The sequence below is a fragment of the Gopherus flavomarginatus genome, unplaced genomic scaffold (assembly GCF_025201925.1).
Source record: "Gopherus flavomarginatus isolate rGopFla2 unplaced genomic scaffold, rGopFla2.mat.asm mat_scaffold_361_arrow_ctg1, whole genome shotgun sequence".
Lineage (NCBI taxonomy): Eukaryota > Metazoa > Chordata > Testudines > Testudinidae > Gopherus > Gopherus flavomarginatus.
The window spans coordinates 84,773-104,674 of record NW_026115065.1 but is presented as its reverse complement, the minus strand read 5'-3'; the positions used below and the strand labels follow the sequence as shown (position 1 = coordinate 104,674).

Below are 19,902 nucleotides of genomic sequence, written 5' to 3'. Positions count from 1 at the left end.
CATCACCACCAGATAAAGAAACAGATCTTAAGGGAGCATCCGGTCTGGCAAGAAATCTCTTCTCAATGGTTGTGGTTGTGAAACCGTCATTTCTGTAGAGTTTATCTTTATGGCCCCCGCTTTTCTGTTGTCAATCTGTCTGGTCCTCTAATTCTTTCTGTCTGCTGCAGATTTAATTTTACTGGGTGTAAGTTAATTAGGGGAGTGAGATGTAATTGGTTAGAGAATTCTGTTACAATAGGTTAGAATTGGTTAATTACATTTCAGTAAAATGATTGGTTAAGGTCTCGCTGAGAATATTACCGTATAAACTGGGGTCAAACAGGCAGTGGGCGGGGAAATTAGAATCATGCTTGCTAACAGGGGGATGGGAATAGGGAACGGGGAACAGGGACACAGGCAAGGCTCTGGAGTGTCGGAGCTGGGAAGGGGGACGTGAGGTAAACACTCTGCAGTGTCAGAGCTCATAGACTCATAGACTTTAAGGTCAGAAGGGACCATTATGATCGTCTAGTCCGACCTCCTGCACAACGCAGGCCACAGACTCTCACCCACCCACTCCTGTAACAAACCCCTGACCTATGTCTGAGCTACTGAAGTCCTCAACTCATTGTTTAAAGACTTCAAGGTGCAGAGAATCCTCCAGCAAGTGACCCGTGCCTGATGCTGCAGAGGAAGGTGAAAACCCCCCAGGGTCTCTGCCAATCTGCCCTGGAGGAAAATTCCTTCCTGACCCCCAAATATGGTGATCAGCTAAACCCTGAGCATGTGGGCAAGACTCACCAGCCGGACACCCAGGAAAGAATTGTCTGTAGGGATGTGGGGTAAACGCTCTGTGGTGTCAGAGCTGGGTAGGGAACACTGGGGAACGGACTCTGTCCGTGTATACAGATCAGCCTGACTGGTTTGAAAGGCGTTGGAATCTGCTTGCTTGGAAACTAACCCCAGTAAACATCCTTCTGTCTGCGCTTCGGACTTCTGGTCTTTTACTGCTTGCTGTCTGTGTGACAAGAGCCAGGGAAGCGGGCAGGGGAAGGGAAAGCCCTCTAACAATGGCTCCTTGCTCCTCTCCCTCCAGGCTCAGGGGTCAAGGATGGGCAGGACTCCAGGCTCTGCTTGAGGGATCCTGGCACAGGGGCTGGTGGGGGAGAAAGGATTGTAGATTCTGACCTGCACTCTGGAGAAGAGGTAATAAGTGAAGGAGTATTTTTGATTCTTAGGTTTCTTCAATGTCCCCAGGGCTAGAATTCTACATTCCATAGGGCCAAATGAGGGGGTGAAGCCATTTGGCTAATGAAAACCAGTGATCCAGGGGAGGTTTGCACTCACAACCTCAGCACTGCCCTATAAGTACTGTGTGCTAATCAATTGTGCCACTGGAGCACCTGTTAATTCCTAGTCTCTCAGTCCCCTAGGTTGATAAAGGCAAGGAGTGACCCCAAAACATTCTCAGTGGGGTTAGAAGCTGGTATCAACAAGTGTTGTACTTGGTGGGGTGGATTCTTCTTAAGGCTTCCAGGCACCATTTGACCCTTTTGTTCGTCCCTCTGTAATAACAGAGCTGACTGAGACTCACTGTAGAGTCTTGCTGCAGACCAACAGATCTGAAATCACTGATCACCAGGTCTGAGCATTCGTCCTGCTTTGGGACAGCATCTCTCATCCAACAAACTGCCCAGTCTGCGCTAGCAGTGAGGCTCCCTCACTAACAGCTGAAATCAGGGAGAGCTGTGTGAAGTGCTGGGACCCAGGGGTGCCTGAACAGGGGCGAACAACACCCCAGGACTTTTAAAAATGGGAGGGCTCTGCCTTGCCACTTTGTAATGACCGTAAGAGTGAGTGAGAGTGGAGAGGGGGCCGAGAGCAGTGAGCGGGAGGAGGGGTCTTGGGGGAAGAGACAGGGTAGGAGTGGAGGTTAGCTGGGGGGTGTGTGGGGAGAGGGCTGCCCGCAGCAAGTAATGGGGGTGGGGGCATGCAGGGGAACTGCTCCCTGTCCCAGCTCACCTCTGCTCCGTCTTCTCCCCTGAGCACACTGCCCCCGCTCTAATTCTCCTCCCCTCCCAGGCTTGCCGCACTAAACAGCTGATTAGCACCGCAAGTCTGGGAGGCGGGAGAAGTGGAGCGGCACCAGCGTGCTCAGAGGAGAAGGCAGGGGGAGGTGAGCTGGGTTGGGGAGCTGCTGCAGGGGGGGCTGCCTGGCTCTTTGCCATGGCCCCCGCCCCTGCTCCGCCCCAGCCCTGCCCCCCCGCCCCTCCGCCCCTGTACTCACTGCATGGTCCACTCCTCTGGCTCCCAGCCATGCTGCCGGCGAGTGCTGTGGGGCAGTTCCCCTCTCTCCCCAAACTTGGGAGCCAGGGGAGCAGAGCAGGCTGAGGCCCCAGGCCTGTGTGTGGGGAGGCAGAGGGGGGCTGGTCCCAGGCCTCTGTGGATGACAGGGGGTTGGCTACTTCCTGCAGGAAGTGGAGTGACCCGGCCCCAGCCTGCTATTGCACAATCCCCAGCCATGCCGCACAGCGTGCCCCGAGAGGGAGTGGGGGGCCAAGCAGATGACCTTATAGACCAACAGACGTATTGGAGCATGAGCTTTCGTGCGTGAATTCCCACTTCGTCGGCTAGATTCAGAAGGAAGCACTTTGGGAAAATCAATCAAGGCCCTTAGCAGAGCTGGGACACAGACCCAGTGACCCCTGCACCACCCTGGGAGGGCAGTGGGGTTTAGTGGTCAGAGCAGGGAGGGGCTGGACACCAGAACCCCTGGGTTCTATCCTTGGCTCTGGAAGTGGAAGGGGTCTAGAGCAGGGGGACTGGGATCCAGGACTCCTGGGTTCCATAGGGGAGACTGTTTTTCCTTTTGCTTCCCTCCCTCGAGAGCCCAGCCCAGCCCCCTAGTGGAGACTGAGCAGGAGTCGGGGGAGTTGATCTCCCACTCTGGAGTTATGATTCAAACTCCTCCCCCAGGGAATGTGACATCACAGAATCTCCCCCCCCCCAACACAGAGAAAACTAGTGGGGTTAGGAGGGTTCTAGCTGCAGACACCCCTTGTCATTGCAAAAAGCCCCCAAACCTACTTGCACCCACAAAACACCCTCTCAGGCTATACACCCCCTGCTAGGACAGGACCTCTTGCTCCCACCCCTTTTCTGATCACCACAAGCTGCTCCCAGCCAGGCACCACACCCCATTCACACTCCTTTTGTCACTACGTAGCTCAGTGGCAATCACTGCCCCGAAGTGACTCCGGTGCAGGCACTCCCCACACGAACTCCCCACACCGGATTCTGTCCACACACAGAGAATTCTCTCTGCCCGGCTCCTTCGGTTCATCTCGCTGCTCCCAGTACTGCCGCCAGACACTGCTCATCTGCATAACCCCACCCACGGACACGTGACACCTACTGTCCTGCTGGTTTCAAGGGAGTGAGTTGCCCTTGGGGAGTGAGCGGGTCACAGCACGTCACAGCCCCAGCCAGGCCGGCTCCAGGCACCAGCTCAGCAAGCAGGTGCTTGGGGCGGCCAAGGGGAAGGGGCGGCACGTCGGGCTCTTTGGCAGCAATTCGGCAGCAGGTCGCTCGGTCCCTCTCGGAGGGAAGGAGCTGCCACCAAATTGCCACCGAAGAATAAGGCAGCACAATGGAGCAGCCGCCGTTTGCGATCGTGGGTTGTTTTTCTTTCCCCGTCGCTTGGGGTGGCAAAAACCCAGCCCTGGCCCCAGCACGTCACAGCCCCAGCACACATCATAGTATGTCACAGCCTGGGGCAGGGAGATATTGGGGGAGGGGATGAGGGGAGAATGGGGGACGGAGAGACCCAGCCTTATAGACCCATAGGGGCAGGGAGATATTGGGGGAGCGGATGAAGGGAGGGAGAGACCCAGACCCATAGACCCATAGGGGCAGGAGATATGGGGGTCAGGAGGAGAGGAGAGGAGGTTGGCAGAGACCCAGCCTGGAGTGCAGGGAAAATGAGGTGGGGTGGGGGGGGGGGACAGAAGAGACATGTGTGGAGTGGTGAAATGTTGGTCCAGGGAAACTGAGTCTCTCCCAGGACATGCTGTGTAGGGGGGAGCACAGGGGCAGAGAGAGAGACCCAGCCCCACAGAGCCCAGGAGGGATATTGGGGGCAGGGGAGGGATGGAGGGATGAGAGACCCAGGGCCATAGAACTCCCATGGCTCCCAAGTTTGGGGGGAGGGGGGAACTACCCCACAGCACTTGCTGGCGGCATGGCTGGGAACCAGGGGAGTGGACCAGGCTGGGGCTGGGTCACTCTACTTACCATGCAGTGAGTGCAGGGGCAGGAGGGCGGGACTGGGGCGGAGCAGGGGCAGGGGCCATGGGGAAGAGCCAGGCAGCCCCTCCTGCAGCATCTCCCAGCCCCAGCTCCCCACTGCTCTGCCTTCTCCCCTGAGCACGACGGCACTGCTCCACTTCTCCTGCCTCCCAGGCTTGCGGTGCCAATCAGCTGTTTAGTGCGACAAGCATAGGAGGGGAGGAGAATTAGAGCGTGGGCGGCGTGCTCAGGGGAGAAAACAGAGCAGAGGTGAGCTGGGACAGGAAGCAGTTCCTCTGCACGCCCCCGCCCTTGCTACTTGCTGCGGGAAGCCCTCTCCCCGCACGCCCCCAAGACCCCTCCCCAGCTTACCTCCTCTCCACTGCCTCATCTGAGTGTGGCTTTTGGTTCCCCCAACCACTTGGCACCCTAGGCAGCTGACTAGTTCGCCTAGTGGATGCACCGGTCCTGGACAGTGCCTATCAGCAGGATTCCTCCTCCTCCTCCTCAGTAAGATTAAATCTCCGCAGCTAGACAGCTGGAGTATCTGCTGTACCACAGTCCCCCATGCCTGAGCCTCCCTGCCAAAGCCCTGCACCCGGCTCCAGAGAATTAAGTCTCACATCTCACTGGGAACTCGACTTCTTGTGCTCAGAGAGTCTCGGCCCCCCTCAGTAGCTGACCTGAGAAACACAGCGTCTGCAAAAGCAGCAAAGAGTCGTGTGGCACTTTATAGAATAACAGACATGTTGGAGCATGAGCTTTGATGGGTGAATCCCCACTTCGTTGGATGCATCAGTGTTTGCCTTTTCCAAAGAAGTGCCTGGAGTGCCTTTTTTTATGTGACCCCGTGGCGTAATGGATAAGGCATCTGATTTCGAATCAGGGGATTGAGAGTTTGAGTCCCTTCGTGGTTGTGCTTGTGCAGCTTTATCTTCGGGCTAAAAGTCCTGCTCCCTTCAGGGCTGAAACCTCTTCTTGGCTGCTCAGGCCAATGCTCTGGCTTCAGCTAGAGCCCTGGGAAGGAGTTGGGGGGAATGGGCATCACAAAGGCTGGGGCAGGAGCCCCAGGTGCTTCCAGTGTAGCCTCTGCCCTTCCTGACTTGCCAAAGAAAATGGGCGGCTGCCCAGGGCTAGTGTGTAGAGCAGTTTCCCTCTTCCAAATGTGCGCCAGTCTCTGTGTTTGAGGTGGTTTGCTACATGGAGCCTGGGTGTTTCTCTGCTTCTCGCCAGCTGGAGAAAAGCCTCTTGGGGTAAAATCTCCTGCCCCATGGCAAAAGTGAGCACCTTGAGTGGGAATGGTAAGAGGCCCCACCAGGGGATCTGGCCCTGCTTTCCTACCCTCTTCGATAACAGCCACAGAGCATCAGCAGCTGCCTCGCATGCTGGTCTGTGGGTGGCCTTCAGTGGGTGTTTGGCATGGCAGGGAGCAGGCTGGCTGAGTGTTTTTGTGCCTGTCTGAAGGCCACACATAGGCATGGTCCTGCCCTCCTCTTGCCCTGTCCTCGGTTGTTGTGTGGCTTTTAAGCCTTCCCTTGGAGCTGTCAGCGCCAACCGCCTCTGCTCTAGGTGCCCAGAGGAGGAGAGGTGTGCTGGGCTCCAGCCTGGGAAGCCTGGCCCTGGCACTCCTTCCTTTAAATGCCATGTGGGCAAGAGGAAGAGCTGCAGCTACAGGGACCAAAGTTGTGGACATCAGATGAAGCAGCAAGAAACCAAACCATCAGGTCAACCTGCAAGAATCTCTAGCCAGAATGTTAAGTTCTAGGACCCCACCCTATAGCGGCCAGCTGGACCAAAGACCTATCTCCAGTGGGCATCAGTGACCCATGAGGAGGAGAAAAAAACGTTGCTGAAGTTTACCCAGATAGAAAGTAACTATACACATTGAGCTCCAAGACTTTGCAGCAAACTACAATATCTGCAGGAGGTCCCACTGAGATTTGAACTCAGATTCCAGGATTCAAAGTCCTGAGTGCTGCCTATTACACCATGGAACCTGCTCCCATTTTGCTTTCTAGACCCCTGGGTCTCTCGGCTGAGTGGTTTGCACTCTGCACTTATTGCTTCCCACCAGCGGCTTCCTCTCGCAGGACTCTCTCTCCTCCTCCAGCGACTGCTGTCCTGCACTATGGGATCCGCGGGTCCTGCCCTGAGTCCCCACATCCCCCTGCTTGGTCTCCATTCCCTGCAGGCTTCAAAAATGTCAGGGGAGGACGCCCCTCCTTTCACTCGGTGCTCCCGCTCATATCGGCCAGCTGCAGCCTCATCTCATGGAACTCGGGCAGCTGTCACTTGATCCAGTTGTACAGTCACAGGATCACTGGCTCCCTAGCCTGGATGCTCTTGTGGAAATCCCACAGGCAACACTGCAGGACTTGGCACCATTGGTTTCTTTGATATTGCGGTGTTTGCCTGACCGCTGGAACAAAGCCGCCAACTCCTCCCTCACCGACTTCCGTCAATACCTCTGGTGGCCATAGAACCCTCTGATGCTTTCCTGTTCTGCCAACACCGCCAGGCCTCACCCTCCTGCTTCCTTTATCTTGCAAGCTCTGGATGTTCAGCTTCCAATGTCCTCTGCCCTGGGTCAGGGACAGGGACAGCTCCAGGCACCAGCACAGCAAGTGCATGCCTGGGACGGCAAGCTGCAGGGAACGGCCTGCCAGTCACTGTGAGGGTGGCAGTCAGGCTGCCTTCAGCAGCATGCCTGCAGGAGGTCCTCTGGTAATGTGGATGTTGCCTCTCTCCTGATTCCTGAGGAAAGGAACCTTTCCAGGAAATGGCCATGGATTCTAGGAATCTGCATGTGGCTGGTGGAGAAGCACCAGGAATCATTTGGCTCCTGGCACACAAGGCAATTTAAAACTGGGTGCCCAGACAGGGGCTTGAACCCTGGATCCTCAGATTAAGAGCTGGACGTGCTACCAACTGAGCTAGTTGAGATCATCTTCTCCGTTCACCCCAAGAGCGAGCAGATAGGCAAAAGAGAGGCAAAAAATGTCCCCAGAACCCCTCCTCTTTTTCTGCACAGCCGCTGACTGTCAGCAGGATTACTCCTCCTCCTCCCTTCTGTGCCTCAGTGTGACTAAATCTCCACACCTAGACAGCCGGTCCATCCGCTGCACCCCAATCCCCCATGCCTGAGCCTCCCTTCCAAAGCCCTGCACCTGGCTCCATAGAATTAAGTCTCACGTGTTGCTGGGAACTCGACTTCTTGTGCCCAGAGAGTCTCAGCCCCCCTCAGTAGATGACCTGAGAAACACAGTGTCTGCCTTTTCCAAAGAAGTGCTTGGAGGGTCTTTTCTTATGTTACCATGTGGCCTAACGGATAAGGCGTCTGAGTGTGAATCCGAAGGTTGAGGGTTTGAGTCTCTAGGTGGTTGTGTTTCTGCAGTTTTACTATTGTGCTGAACGTCCTGCTCCCTTCAGAGCTGGAACCTCTTCTTGGCTGTTCAGGCCAATGCTCTGGCTTCAGCTAGAGCCTGGGAAGGAGTTGGGGGTTGGGTGTCACAAAGGCTGTGGCAGGAGCCCCAGGTGCTTCCAGTCTAGCCTTTGCCCTTCCTGACTTACCAAAGAAAGTGGGCGGCAGCCTGGGCTAGCGTGTGCACCTGTCCCTGTGCTGGAGGGTACTTGCTACATAGCGTCTTGGGAGCCTGGGTGTTTCTCTGCTTCTTGCCAGCTTGGGAAAAGCCTCTTGGGGTAAAATCTCCTGGCCCACAGCAAAAGTGAATACCTTGAGTGGGACCAGTCAGAGGCCCCACCATGGGGGCTGGCCCTGGGCCCTGCTTTCCTACTATCTTCTGATGTTGGCTATAGAGCATCAAGAGCCACTCTGCATGCTGGTGACCTTCAGTGGGTGTTTGGCATGGCAGGAAGCAGCCTGGCTGGGTGTTTTTGTGCCTGTCTGAAGGCCACACCTAGATATGGTCCTGCCCTCAGTTGCTCTGTGGCTTTTAAGCCTTCCCTTGGAGCTGTCAGCACCAGCTGCCCAGAGGAGGAGAGGTGTGTGGGGTCACTTTTACAGATGCCCCTTCCTTGGTACTGCTCTTGCTCAGCTGCACAGAAGAGTTTTCATCCTCAACCCCTGCATAGCAGCCATCTGGCACCATTCCTGAGGCTACCCTGCCTCACTTTCTTCCCACCATGTTGGGAAAGAAAGCTCTCATCATTAAAGGTCAGATGGGCCAACTAGGGGCAAGTAAGCCCCTTCTGTGTTTTCCTACTGCAGATCCCAAGGTCAGGAACTCACCTTGGGTGGAGGCACTGCTATGCTCCCAGAGGGCAAGCCATCTCTGCACAAAGCATAATGACAGGGACTGCCAAAGCCCACGATTGAACCAGGGACCTTTAGATCTTCAGTCTAACGCTCTCCCAACTGAGCTACTTTGGCAGTTGCATGACAGTATTTTGGCCTGTTGCTTCTCTATCTGGAATGTTTTTGTCAGCAGTCGCACACAAAAAGGACAGGAAAAGAATGGCTGCTTCACACCCCCACTGGAGGAACCCGGCGCCCTTAGCTGTGATGAGTAAGAAGTGTCTGTTAGCTGACAGGGCCTGTCCCCCAGGAGCTGGAACAGTAGCTGCCACCTCACCCTTGGCTCCAGGCTGTGAGAAATGCTCATTGCCTGGCTGCATGGGCGGATGTTGCTCCGTGCTCTGGAGAGCGTCTGTATAGGTCTTTCAACCCCCCGTCTTCAATGAGACAGTCTGGTAAGGTCTCAAGTGTCCCCTCCGGCCTGGCAGCTGAGAGTCTGTGCAGACATCAACCCCCCTGCCAGCCCCAGAGCCAGCAGCAGCGCCAGGCCCCCCCCCAGCACCACAGGGGCACTCAATGCACTTGCTGTGGGGAAATGGCTCCTTAGAGTCCAGCTGCTAGAGTGAGAGTCAGGAGAGAGCAGTGTCTGGCTCACCTTGGGGGAGAGAAGAGACCTGATGAGTGCGGATCTCCCTCAGCCTCCCCCGCAATGCTGGTCAGTTGTATTGTCACTGTGATAGTCAGTGCTTCCCTTCAGGGCCGGCACTAGAGGTGTCCGGGGCAAATCCCATGGAGTCACTGACTTGGCTCCTTTCACACACTAGAGAGAGGAGCAAAACCAGCGTTATGGCTGATGTATGGGGAACTAGGTGAGTGGCAGAGGCTACAGGCACTGAGAGTTTGCCTGACACCTCAGGGACACAGGGGGAGGTGGTGTCCCAGGCATCTCTATGAAAGGAGCAGAAGAGGATTTACTTGGGGTGGGGAGAGACTTGAGAGTGTCTCAGGGGGTTGTACACAGGGAATTGCTCGGATAAGATACTGGCTAAAACACATGCCTCGCTGTGAGCAGGATTTGAACCTGCACAGAGGAACCCTATTGGATTTCAACTCCAACACCTTAACCACTCAGCCATCACAGCTGAAGTGTAAAGGTGCCCCAATTCCAGAGAAACTGGTAAAGAATCACAATGACCAGGTGTGAAGTCATCTGAACTACAGAATTCCCACCGCAAACCTGGCTCCCAAAGCACAGGGGGGATTTGGGTTTGTTCTCTTTGCTTAGCCATGTGCAGTCGCACAGAGAGCGCGTTTAAAAGTCTCCCCTCCCACAGAGCGGGAATAGGAAATTATTCTCAACTTGAAGCCTGATGCGAATGAGGATGTCCGGACCACAGGGCTAGGGACTGACCTTTGCTATAGAAACCAGTGACACACGGAACCAGGCTAAGGAAAATGTTTCCTGGAGTCAATAACTGGATTAGCAGCAGTATTGTGCAGAGAAATGTCTCACAAGAGGAGACAGCGCATTGGTGGTTTGGTAGCAGAAGTCACAGCTACAGCAGGGGAGGTCTAGCTTTGGTTTCTGGCCAACAGAGGAAGGAGTTTTATTATCTCCAAATTTCAGTAGAAAAATTCAGACCCAAACTGTGTGTGATGGGAGTTTCTCTGGTTTCGTTTGTTTTTCTCATTTGAAATGTCCTTGATCATTTTTCTGGGAAAACAATTTGGACAAGGCAAAGGAAGAGTTAGAACAATTACAAATCTCCATGGGAGTAAAGAGGGTCTCTCAGCACCAGGGGAGGGGTGGAGATTTTCATGGAAGGGAGTTGAGGAGATAAATGAGAGGCTTTTGCTCCAGCAAAGGGAGCGGCTTGGGAGTTTCATTTTTACCAAGTGAAACCCCCCCCACACACACACACTGCTTCCCTGCTGCTGCTACCCCAGCTCAAATCTCACTGACACCCCCAGCATGTGACCTACAGCTTTCTCCTGACAAAGCCCTTATCTATCAGAGACAAAATCCCCTCATCTGCCCCTTCTCCCAGCTCAGCCCTCTGCCCCCAGAGCCCAGGACAACCCTGACCTAGCCATGCCGGGGGGTTGGGCTTAATCTTCAAGGTCGAGCGCAAAATCTTCAGCCGGGGATGTTTCGCTCCCTTCCCACCTCAGTCCAAGCGGCAAGGGGGAAATGGATGAGACACGCCGGCTGGAAGACACCTCTGTCCCACTTCTCTATAGCCTTCTGTGACGTTATTAATATGAACTGGGACCGTAGGGATCATTGTTGCCACCACTGTTATATATATGCAGCAAATATTGTGCAAAGGTTGTCGTGTGAGGTGTCTATGACAAGGTTATGATTTGCTGGTTATAATTTTGCTGGCTGTGCGTTCCATTTTTGTATTTGAAGTTATGAATATGGGCTATGTACTTGTATCTCAAATGTATTTGATTCCAAGTAGCCTCAGTGTCATCAGCCCCCAAGTCCTTCAGGAGTCCATAGCAAAGAGACCCCTCCACCCACAATCCTGGACTCCCTGGGAGGTGCCTCCCACACTCCCCCCCAACCCAGTGGGGCATCAAGGAATAAAGTGGCAGCATCTGGTGTCAGTGGGGTTCAGTGGCTCAGGCCAGACACCTGAGCTGGGGACCCACCCCCATAGCACTGCTCGAGGGCCTGGGCCCGGAGTGTTCACAGCCCCTTCCTTACCCCTCCGAGCCCAGCCAGGCTCCTCACCTGGAATAAAGCAGAAGCGTCTGTCGGCCTCGCTGCTGTCCAAGTTCCAGGTGCTGCTGTTGTCCCACAGGAAGCGGGCCGAGCTGCTGGGGCTGGGAGAGGGATCCTCCACCTCCTGCCCTGGGAAGGCTGGAAGGTCCCCACTGACCGGGCAGGGCGATGCCTCCTGCTGGAAATCGGGGCTGGGCTCCTGGGGCTGCTGCTGCCCACACAACAAGCCTCGGAACCACCCTGCCCGGTTCTGCACCAGGGCTGGGTCCTGCTTGCCCAGCTGCATCCTGGCCCAGCTCCATTTTGGCCTTGACGGTGCCTCTCCCACCTCGGCGCCTGCACCGGGAGCAGGTTTCCTCTTCCAGAAGGCTGGGCACTTCCACCTCCTGGCCCAGCCGCGAGCTCCTTCCCTGCCATTGGGGACGGTTGGGCCGCTCGGCTCCTGGGGAAGATGGCAGCTGCTTTCCACAGGCTCTGGGGCCGCCTGCAGAGCCTTCTTCCTGAACATCCTCAGGAGCCTGGCCATCCTGGAACTGAGCGGGGAGCAGATGTGAGTCTGGGGTCAAAGCAGCCTCTCACTAACCAACTTGTTTGGTCTCTCCCCATCCCTGCCCCAGCCAGAGCAGCTCCTCCTCCCCCCACGGGGGTGCAGGGAGTGTAAGCTACACACACTGGCAGGAGTTCATTGCATGATCTGCTCCCCCTCAACCTTCCCCCTCGTCATCCCTGGGGCTGCAAGAACCGGGGAGTCTAGTCCTTTTCGAGCACTGGGGTCAGTCACAAAGACCACTGGTCACTTTGGACAAGCAGCTCCCTTCTGCCAGCCCAGGACACACTCACACTTCCTCCCACCCATTCCCCACCCAGGCTAGAGAAGGAACAGAACTCAGGAGTCCAGACTTCTCCTGGGAAACCATTCCCCACTTCAAAGTCCCTAGACATAGCAAGGCCAGGGCCCCTTCGTTTCCCATTGATTTCCATGCTCAGCAGCTCCCCGGGTCCGGCCCAGCTCAGAGACTCTCAGCCTGTGGAACAGTCTCCCACAAGGGAAGGGCTGGGAGCCCCATTGCTGGGACCTTGCCAAACACGCTGGAGACGGCTCTGGAGAAGCCCCTCCCCAGTCTGAGAGTGAGGGGCTTCTGGGGGCTGTTTGCAAAACTAATGTCCTTTGGGAGAGATTCTCTCCCCCTCTTTCTGCCTCTCCCCAGACAGACAGGGAATGCCACCATGGAGCCCTAATGCCACTCACTTGCTCTGGTGATGAAGCGATGGATGGAGGATGTTCAATGTCATCCCTCGCCCTTCTCCTCACTCTCCAAGCCCAAGACAGGCTGGAGAGGAGGGTGGTGACCTGAGGAGTTACCCTGCCCAGCCAGCAGGCAGGGTGATGACACTGGGCGATCAGCTGGCTGTGAAAACAAGAGTCTGTCTTATTGCCAGGGAAAGGAGAAACTTGGCCAGCAGCAGGGGGTGCAGAACATCACCCTAGTGCAGGGGTGACAGCGCCTCCGGGATCCTGAAATCCCAGCACTTTACACACCTTCCTGGAGCCTCCCAACCTCCCTGGGCTGTCAGAACTGCAACCCCAACCCTACTGATGAGAAACAAACCTGGGGAGGGGAAGCTACTGACTCAGGGTCACACCAAATGTCAGAAGTATAGATGGGACCCAGCAGTCCTTCTTTCCAGGCCCCTTTGCTAACCACTGCTGCACACTCCCTCCCACAGCTGGCAATTACAAGCAGGCCCTCATGGCCGCTCCCCCTGCCTATGAGAGGGAGTGTGCTCCGCTGGAGACACTGGACCAGGGGACTGGGAGTCAGGACTCCTGAGTTCCATTGATGGGATTTCATTCTTTCCCGCTATTGAAAAGTGCTGGGAATCTCCCAGACAAAGCTGCTCTGACAGTGCTAATCAGCATCTGACCATTCAAGGACGGAGCGCACTGCCCAGGAGGAGGAGTGTTTGGCTCTGGGGTTTCACTTCATCCCAGTCTAGAGAGAGGGGCCCAGCCATGGAGTTTGGCTCAAGAAGACCAATTCTCCAGTTTGTTAACGGCATTTTGAATTCCAGTCCTGTGATCCAAAGTGCTTGGTGTCATTTGCAAATTTTAGAAACATGCTCTCCACTCCATTTTCCAAATCAGTAATGAAAATATTGAATAGTACCAGACCCCGGACTGATCCCTGCCAGACCCAACAGGTACATCCTCTCTGTTGGACAGCCAGATATGGAGAAGGGCTCTTGGAGTCTGGGCTTTCAACCAGCTCTGCACCCACATCACACTGATTGCATCTAGACCACATTTCCCTGGTTTGCTTGTGAGACTGTCCTACGGGACTGTGTCAAAAGCCTTAGTAACACCAAGCTAGATCCCATCTACTGTCTACCCACCTTCACTAGGCCCGGAACCCTGCCGAAGAAGGAAAGAGGATTGGTTTGGAATGATTTGTTCTTGACAAATCCATGCTCACTAGTCCTAAGAACCAAACTATCCTGTTGGTGCTGCTGACAAACTGATAGTTTAAGAATGTACTCCAGTATCTCTCCAGCTATGGAAGTGAGGCGAGCTAGTAAGTCTCAGAGTTCTCTTTGTTCCCTTTTAAAGATAGGTCCTGTCTTGTTGAAGGGTGGGAAGATGTTCTTCTTCAGGGATCTCAGACGAGAACTGGAGCACAACACCTGGTTTGTTAAGGCCACAAAAACAGAGGCAGGAACCTCTTCTCTCCTCCTGGCAAAGAACCTCAGGTACCTGAGAGATAGGGACACACATCCATGAATGGGCTTTAAAAAAGGCAGTGGTTAAAAAGTTTTGCCCCAACCATTTCTTGTTTCCACAGACTAGACATTTTAGCAAACTTCAGAATTCCTTGGTGCTAAACACCGGGAAACTCCCCTTTCTCCTTCACAGAGGGTTTGAACGCCCCTTATATCACCCAGGCTAAGGACTGACCAGAGTTCGAGAACTGTCCCTGTTCCCATTGGACAGATGGGGAGGAGCCTGATGTCCAGAGAAGGGAAGTGACCTACCCAAGGGCCTACACAGCAAGGCGGTGGCAGAGCCAGAAAGAGAAGCCACCGGTCCTGACTCCTGTTCTAACAACCAGGAAACCTCCATTCCCCAGAGGCAGGGATAGAGCTCAGGAATTGAGATGGTGAAAAAATTTAATTGAAACCATTTCTATCAGAAAATTCCATTCAGACTAAATCACTTTCTTTCTCGAAATCAAAATAAATGGGATGAAAGTTCTTTGCAAAAATATTTTGTTGCAAAACAAAAGCATCTCCTGTTTGTCAGAGTGTGTTAAATTGCCTCATTGCACACAAAGAGGAGACACTTAGATTACAAACATGAGATAAGATGCTTCACTCTGAGCTAAGTAGTTGCTGCTCTTAACAATTTCAAAATAAAAAAAATACAAATAAAAGAGACTATTTCAGCGAGTCTATTATGTCATAATTTGCTCTGAGCAAAGGTAATAGGACACCTCATATTGTGCACTACCCCTAGTGACACTCTCCAATGGATCCCCATCCTCCACCCACCGAGAGGTAGGTAGAAGCGGATCCTTATTATCCGTACTTGAAAGAGGGAGAAGCTAAGGCTGAGAAAGGAGAATTGACTTGTCTTAGGTCACACAGCCAGCCAGTGGCAGAGTTGGGAATAGGACCCAAGAGCCCTGATTTTCAAACTAACCATCAGATCTTGAATTTCAAACATTGACTGACTTTAGTAAAGTGTTCTCAAATGAGCTGCAGACCAACACTGCACAGTAATTATTCAGCAAGTATTGTAGGAGAACTGCAATGTTAGAGAGAATCATGAACTATTCAGAGACTATTAATGCACTGAAGCAGCAGAATTCATCAAACATATAACTGGTTCTGACTTATTTCCTTGGTCTTCAAAGAGAGCAACAAGGACCTGAGTCTCCTCCCTGTCAATAACCCCCTGCTCAGCCAATCAGGGTAGAGACTGAGAACAGGAGGCCGAGGGTTTTCACCAGAGAGCCCAAAGGATGGCCCATGTCACCAGTGGGGATCACTGCCCGAGCACTATTTCAGCTCCACATTTCTGGGTGGACCTCCCACAGTGTGTGCTGCCGAGCACTCCCCCGCAACACACACACACACACACACACACACTGCTCCTGGTGTTGGGAGGGGAACAGGTGAAAGGACAAAAGAAGAAAGAGACAAAGAGAAAGGAGGGAGGGATGGATGGAGGAAAAGGTGAAACAAAAAGGACAAACCCTAATGTCCCAGTGATTCTAAAGGACAAAATCACAGGTGCAGAATAAAATTCTGCATCCTTAAACGTGTATTTTCCATGCCTAGATTTCAACTATCAACAGAGAGATCAGACTGAACAGGTTTCAAACCTTGAGGAGGCTCTTACCTTCTAAACAGGGACATCTGTTTTCTAGTAAAATCACAAAAAGGGAAGGAGAAAACTCAAAAGAGGTTCCTCCTGGTGCTCACGTCCATGAACCTGAATACTCTCTCAGTCCTCAAAGAGAGACCTGGGGAAGGAGACTTGCTGAAGCAAAGCCGCAGAGGTCTCTGAGGTTTCCCCGGCCCTTCGCCCCTGTCCTACCTGGCTGATGTTGCATCTTTCTGTGAGGTCACCACCTCCCCACCACCTTTGACTAATAGTCTGAGGTCCTGCAAAAGGCCTTTGTGATGTCACTGCCACACCCCTCCCTTGCTGTGATAATGTCCTGCCCCTGGCCAGGCACTTTGGAGGTTTGAGCTACTCCCTGTGGATCACCCCACTCAAGGAGCATTCATTCTAGGAAGCAAGCCGGCTAGACAGTAATACATCAGATGCTTCTCCCAGCACTACACTCAGTTTTTCAGAAATTAGTCAACTTTATGGCCAGAAGAGACCATTAGAGCATCTAATCTGACCCCCTGCATAGCGCAGGCCTCCTGTATGACACAATAGCTACTTTTGGGGCAAACACATTCCACAAAGGCATCTAGTTTTCATTAAATTACATCAGGAGATGGCAAATCCACCACTTTCCTTGGTAGCTTGTTCCTGTGGTGAATCATCCTCGCTGTTGCATATTTGTGTCTTATTTGTAATATGAATTTGTCTCTTTTCACCTTCCAGCCATTGGGTCTTGTTATGACTTTCTCTGCTAGACTAAAGAGCCCTTTCATACCCAATCTTTTCTCTCCATTAAGGCCCTTCAACACTTCAATGAAGTCACCTTTCAATCTTCTTTTGATAAGCTAAACAGGTTGAGCTCGTTCAATAGCTCACTAGAAGACATTTTTCTCCAGCCCTCAGAACATTTGTTGGCTCTTTGCTCATCAGAATCCTGAACCCCAACTGGATGTGGTTCTTGTTCTTCTGCACAACATAGCTCCTGGAGAAGAGGGATCTGCAAATGCACATTCATATGATACCTTTATTTAATTGATGAAAACATAAACTAGACACTAAGAGGATTGGAACTGATTTCAGCTGATGGACAGCTTCGCTAGGTTTTTATGCATTTGGACAGTGAAATGTTGAATGTTTACGTTCATATCAAGCCTCCCATATAGTGGAGTTCCTGAACATAATGGAGAATGGAAATGAAAATGTTTTCCTTTTTTTTAAAAAAAAGAAAGAAAGTTATAGAAGAACACTGGGGTTTGAAGTAAGGACCACATGAGCTGCAAACAAACACTCTACCACTGAGCTATATCCTCATGACAACAAGTGCATGGAATTGTGATCTCCAGGACTTTGAAGGAAAAACCCTGCTTCATCGACGTCCTTCACCATTCCCAGGCCACAGATGGTTTTAAAAATGGGGTTTTATTAAACTTCTTAAATGTGGTAAACACCACAACTTGCACACCCACCGATATAGCTTCTCCCACTGACATAGCTGCCACCTCTTGGGGAAGTGAATCAGCTACACCCACAGGAAAACTCCCTCCCCTGAGCATAGAGCAGAGATTCTCAAACTATGTCAGGACCCCAATGTGAGATGTGACCCTGTTTAATGGGGTTGCCAGGGCTGGCATTAGACTTGTTGGTGCCTGGGGCTGAAGCCAAAAGTCTGAGTCCCACCACCCAGGGCTGAATCCCTCAAGCTCTGCTTTTCGCCCTCTCCCACCTGGGGCAGGGCTCAGGCTTTGTCTCCTCTGCCTCTGCTCAGTGTGGAGGGGCTTGGTCCCTCTTTCCAGGGCCATGTAGTAAGGTGTTTTTCAGCAGAAGGGGGTTGTAGTGAAAGGAAGTTTGAGAAACCCTGGCAAAGAGCCTCTGAATGTGTCTAGACTTGGCTCCCTGTGGCACCATGGGTTATCAGACACTGAAAATACAGCCATGCAGACACCACACACCAACCTTGCCTAGCAGGCAAGAATCAAACCTCCACAGAGAGATGCCTGTTGTTTTTTAACCCAGCTCCCTAAGCACTCAGCCACAACCACTTAACAAAGGGGCTTTTCTACACTATGGTTCTGGTCTCACTGAAGGGTTATTTCCAATTGTTTGCTCAGACCAGCATTAGGGAAAATGGTGCCCTGGGCAAAACTTGTACTTTGGCACTTCCCCATTGCCCCTGAATGATCTCCACTCCCCCTTTACTGCTAGCTCCTGCAAGCCAAACCCTTGCACCTCCTTCACCCCTAATCTTGCCCCCTCCTGTGCCCCCTTTGTCCTTAACTCCCTGTGCCACCAGCCACTGCCCCTCTTCTGCAGCCCCTTCACATGGTTCCAGTGCTGGGGGCCCTGCACTTGTTCTCCCTTTCCCTGGGCTTTGGCATCACTAGCCCTGCTTAGCAAGTAGGGTTCAGTGGTTCCCAAAATGTGGGGCATGACTCCTAGGGGGACACAGAGGAACATTCTTGGGGGCACCTCATGACCAGCCCCCATGGAGGAAGCACCATTCAGCCTCACTCTGTCCCAGCTCTTCCCCAATCCCACCCTTATCCTGGGGCTCTGGCTTCCAGCTTGGCCTTGACCCCTTTACCCGTCTGCACCTCTCTCTCCAGCAAGCAATAGCCCCACTACCAGCCTCGGTTCTTGACTGCGGCTTCCAAGGGTCCACCGCCATGGTTAAGAGGGCACAGTGTGAAATGTTTGGGGACCACTGGTTTAGGGTGATGTCCTCAATCACTTCTACAAAGTCCAATAAAAGCTCTTCCTCATCCACCCACCCACCCCTCCATCAGGACGGACTAGGTATGTTCTGCTGCCCTTCAATCATACAGGAAGGATAATAACATTTCATTCCATTCAATCCTAAAGTGATTTGTAACCCACCACCAGCCAAAACTGGTCATTTTGGGAAAGCAGCCCCATGATGCTGCATACCTAGGCAGAGTAGGTGTGTCTATGCAAACACGGTCTGTTCCTGAAGCCTTTCCCACAGCTGGTCACTAGGTGTGAGGGGGGAGCTCATTCAGCCCCTGCTTCCACTTAGTATTTAAAAACACCTTAGTGTCTCTGTCTCTGCTGGCCTTAGATTTCTCATCTTGTCCATTTCTTGACATCTCAGCTGAGGTGACTGAGTGGCTAAGGCAATAGACTGCTAATCCATTGTGCTCTGCACGCATGGGTTCAAATCTCATCTTCATTGGATGTGTTTAGTCTTCACTCCTCCTTTCTAAACAACTATCTCCCCTGCAAACAAAAGCCTGCTCAGAAACCCCCTTGCTTTAAACAAAATGTCTAAATCTCACTTTTCTAAAAATAAAATTCTCTAGTCCTGTATGTCTTAGCTTTTATCTCAAAACGTAACAGTCTCATAATCTCCTCCAAACACCCTGAGACCTCCCCAAATTATTAAAATACCCCAGTTCTCAGCAAGGCCATGACAGTGACCCACAGCTAGAGTGTCTAGGCTAAGCTGTTCTGAAGGAGGCAACTCAAACATTTTCTCCCTGATTCCCTTGGCAAGGTCTGATTGGGAAAAGAAAATTCCCCAAACTGAAAATCTTCAGCTGAAAAACCAGTACTAGCCATTTGGGGACTTTGGTTTGAATGTATTATTATTATTATCTTCTGATTTATGAATCAGTTTTCTCATCCAGGTGTGTTTCCAGCTGTTGATTTGTGGGGGAGATACGCCAAGCCATGATGTCTCTTCCCCTCTTTCATAGTTTCTTCCAACTTTCTAGAAAGCTCCTTTGCTATGATGTGAGGGCGGAGGAGTCTGCAGCTCGACCCTGGCAAAGAGGGGGTGACCACGAGAAGGGGCTGCCACACCAGGGGTTCTTCCTGGAAACCATGGGGGAGACAAGAGCACACAGGCCTGTCAATCCAGAGCCACTTGAGAATGGTGAGGTGATGGTCTATCGCCATCTCCTTGAGAAGGACATTGTGATCCTGTACACAAAGAGGGTTACACACGGGGAAGTTCACCAAGGTACAGTTAATCGTGAGTGGGAGGAGAAGGACACGTCTGAGGAGCAGATTCCTGACCCAGATGGGGCTACAAAAGTATCTGGGAGCAGCTGGAGCAGCAGCCAGACATCCCGAGAGTCTGGTCTCCAAATAGATGATGTTTTTCACGATCGGGTTCCCCATCAGGGGATCGAAGACGTATGGGATGGAAGCAGAGCCTGAGAGTGCGAGAGGATTGTGAGAGCAAGAGCCTGAGGAAAAGCTGCAGGAGAAGCAGCAGCACCATGGACTGGG

The 19,902-nt window shown here is 52.7% G+C and overlaps 1 long non-coding RNA gene and 3 other non-coding genes across 4 annotated transcripts; all 4 read right to left on the bottom strand.

The window, feature by feature from the left end:
• Positions 1-6,194: 6,194 nt before the first annotated feature.
• TRNAQ-UUG (transfer RNA glutamine (anticodon UUG)) lies at positions 6,195-6,266 on the bottom strand. Its single transcript has one exon. It is a non-coding gene; the product is annotated as a tRNA-Gln (tRNA).
• Positions 6,267-8,586: 2,320 nt separating this feature from the next.
• On the bottom strand, positions 8,587-8,659 carry TRNAF-GAA (transfer RNA phenylalanine (anticodon GAA)). Its single transcript has one exon. It is a non-coding gene; the product is annotated as a tRNA-Phe (tRNA).
• Positions 8,660-9,584: 925 nt separating this feature from the next.
• TRNAS-UGA (transfer RNA serine (anticodon UGA)) lies at positions 9,585-9,666 on the bottom strand. The gene has a single exon. It is a non-coding gene; the product is annotated as a tRNA-Ser (tRNA).
• Positions 9,667-11,686: 2,020 nt separating this feature from the next.
• On the bottom strand, positions 11,687-13,973 carry LOC127042361 (uncharacterized). The gene is made up of 3 exons (XR_007771915.1): positions 13,650-13,973; positions 12,505-12,664; positions 11,687-11,782 (listed from the first exon to the last, which is right to left on the bottom strand). It is a non-coding gene; the product is annotated as an uncharacterized LOC127042361 (long non-coding RNA).
• Between the last annotated feature and the right edge of the window lie 5,929 nt (positions 13,974-19,902).